This window comes from Anolis carolinensis, chromosome 1 (genome assembly GCF_035594765.1).
Source record: "Anolis carolinensis isolate JA03-04 chromosome 1, rAnoCar3.1.pri, whole genome shotgun sequence".
Lineage (NCBI taxonomy): Eukaryota > Metazoa > Chordata > Lepidosauria > Squamata > Dactyloidae > Anolis > Anolis carolinensis.
The window spans coordinates 331,860,565-331,864,256 of record NC_085841.1 but is presented as its reverse complement, the minus strand read 5'-3'; positions in this window follow the sequence as shown (position 1 = coordinate 331,864,256).

Here is a 3,692-nt window from a genome sequence, read left to right as displayed (position 1 = left end):
CACAGCCTCATATCTCAATTTCTGAAGGCTTGACAGCAAATAATCTTTTTGTTCCAAGGTTTACAACTAAAAGTCTAGAAAAGGAGAGGGCCACTGCACAGAAAACTAGGGTCAATTTTCCCTTCCCACAAATCAGGCTATGCTTTTCTACCCATCTTAAACCTGTTTCTTTATTTAGCCATGTATCAATCAATATGGAAAATTGTCAAAAAAACAAAGAAGGCAGGATGTTTTCACTGAATTTTTCAAATGCAAAATACTGCCACAAAGCAGACCGAGAAGGAAGCTTATTAATTGTCAGAAGAGCTTTAAATATACAAGTTGAGCATCTTATTCAGAATTCAGAAATCCGAAATATTCCAGAATTGTCCACATGGGTTACTGAGATAGTCGACAGCTTTGCTTTCTGATAATTCAGTGTACATCAACTTTGATTCATGCACAAAATTGTCATGTTTTGACTTTGGTTCAATCTCCAAGATTTCCTATTAAGTACATATATGAAAAAACAAGTTTTCAAAAATCTAAAACAAAATCCAGAACTCCAGTCCCAAGCATTTTGGATAAGCAATACTCAACCTATACCAAATAACAGCACTTAACAATTGCACAACACATTCGAACATGAGCTGTCAAATGTATCTTTTGGAGCTAGATGAGGAAATGGACAGCACTCCTCAACTAAATGATCAGTAAAACAGACTTATACAATTATATTTGTTAAATGAAATTTTTGCCATCATTTTGTACCCCAAAAAACTGTAAATCATGGTGATGAACAAGGAGCACCATAGTTGGAATGCCATAGGCCTCACCCTATGCTAACTTCCAGGCCTATGACAGAGATCACATTACCCATTAAAAATATTTCCTCTTCATGGTCTCTGTGAATCACACAAATGGGAGTTACCACCAAAAATGTATCTCTAGGGCTTTTGAAGGGTCTGAGTGTGCTATGTGCAGGCGCAGATTGACCCATTTGTGTGATTTTTTTAAATGACCACTTTCCTGTAACAGTGACAGCCAGAACTGAAGAACGGAGTTTTATTTTTACTTTGTATATTTGTATATAGGTTGGAATCTTCTCAATGTTTTATGTTCATATTGAATTTTCTTACAGAATGATCAAGGGACGTTCTATTTGATTGGCAATGTTCGCATTCTGTTCAAAACTACTGGATTGCACATGGAGTGCTATTATTCATGTGGATGAGACTTCTTTACTGATACATATCTGGTCCTGTTGAAATGGTAGTACTACATTGGTTGCCTTTGGTTGCACACTGTTGCCATTCAACACAGAGGTCTGCTGCACAATATCCCTGCAGTGTTGCATGTGGAGATTTATGTTTCAGATGATGATATAATCCTGCATTTGACTCTGCTATAGCCATTGAGGAGGGTGGAATGGAAGAGCAATCCTTGCAATACTCCAAAAAGACCGACTTGTACAACACTAGCAGGATTTCAGCTAATGAGTGATTAGTGAATGGCCAGCGACTCCCAACCACCACCACCCCAGTCACAAACCTAGCAATAACTCCTCTTTACGTGCTGGAGGAGGGCTATCCATTTCTTCTTCCTGCAGATCTGCAGAGATGTTCCATCTGGCTTTTTCCAGCAAGATAACAAAGTCCCGACACCTCTCTGGTTTGTCTTCATATAGATTACTCACACAGCTGGAATATTGCCTGCACAGACAAGGGTGCCAAGCCAAGCCACGCCTGTCCATGAAAGACGTTGGCCTCACAGATCCCCTTCAGCTAAGAATGCCAAGCACTCTCCTGGGGGACCAACAGGCGTGTGTTAGCAAGCAGCTGAATTTGCCAGCATCAGATTTCAAAGCTCTCTGTAAAGCTACAAAGTGAGTTCCAGCTGCCCAGGGAATGGGTGTGTATTTAAGCAACAGGGTGCTACTGAGGAGTTTGATGACAAGTCCAGAGAGGAGCCAAAATCGTCTGTCCACAAAAGCAGCCACTTCTCAAAAAGCAGCCTTTGCTGGGGACCAGTAAGAGCAACTGGTTAATCAGCATTATCCAGATGAAATTCTTTGCAGGAAGACTGCAGTGGGAACATCATACGACCCTAAAGTTTTTCTTCAATTATCTATGGCAAGCTTCAAAACTGCATGCTCCCCCTACACCTCCTAATTTCTTAGTCATTATGTTCCTATCATTGTAGCTTCTTATATTGTGTGCATTTCAGTTTATCAACAAATAGTGTTGTCTGATAAATGGAGAGAGTGCCTGCCAATCCTGCAGTCCAAAGCTTACACAACATCAATCCAGCCATTTTGTTTTTTTTCATGTCATGAGTGACTTGAGAAACTGGTGTGAGAGAATTGGCCATCTGCAAGGACGTTGCCCAGAGGACGCCCAGAAGTTTTTGATGTTTGTATCATCCTTGTGGGAGGCTTCTCTCATGTCCCCACATGGAGCTGGAACTGATAGCAGCTCATCCATGTTCTCCCCGGGTTGGATTTGAACCGGCAACCTTCAGGTCATCGGTCCTGCTGGTACAGTCCTGCTTAACCCAGCGCGCCACCGAGAGCTCCATCAATCCAGAAATTGGGCTGGTGCTGCTGTTGAATTCAGACATCAACCATAGCTCTGAAGCGAATGTTATGATTCACACTGTAAAACTATGTAATCTTAGTGAGAGCAATTACAGATCTATTCTTTTTCTCAATCTATAACTGCAATACTGAAGGTAAACCATTGAGCTTAACCTTGTTACTTACAGTACATTTAGAAAACTATAAATGAAAGGCATGGGAAATCCATCTGCTCCCATCTCAACAATAATATACCATATTTCTGACATTCAAACTGCCCTCATCTGTTTTCCTACATTGGGGTAGACACAAGTGATCTCTCTTCAGGCCAAGTTTTGTCTTCATGCTCCAGTAGAAGGCCAACCAAGTTGTTCTTAACCAAAACTCACAACTGGTTTTGACTTCCATTTACAGCTTCCAGATTCATTGCCGTTTTACGAGGGGACGGGAGCCCATTTTTCAAAAAGCAGATGCCAAGGATTTAGTGAATGCCAATAAGTCATGGGACCATTTTAAAGAGACTCTGGGTTGCATATCAGAGGCAGTACGTCCTCCTCCAGCCTTCATCTTCCTGAATCAGCACACACAGAGAAATCCCGTGGCTGCTTCAGTGGTTGAAGTTGTTGCACACAAATCAAATTATGTTTCATCACTTATTGAACGCGAACATTTTGGGCCCATCCACACTACACAATTACAGGGTTACATTCCACTTGAATTGCCATGGTAACATCACATGCAAAACTGAGATTGGCAATTTAGTAGTATATAGAAGTCTCAGCCAGAGAGTTTAAGTGCCTACTCAAGTTGCAGTGTAGACTGGAGGCAAGGAAATCTGCTGCTGCAGGACTGGATAAAACCTTGAACTTCCTGCAGCATATTATACTGCTAGACAAACAGAACAGAATTTATCTCAGAAGTATTCACCACTTTGCAAACATATTATGTGCACAAAAATGTGGCTTACAATCTCTAGGCAATGTCTCTCCTAATGTTTTGAGTTTTCAACAACTCAGTTTTACTGGGCCCTTTGTATGACATGATCCTGTATCACAGAAGTGTGACTTTACAATAATGAGGTTACACCACTAATAGTATATGCAACCATGTTACAGAGTTCCCACAATGTGTAACTGGG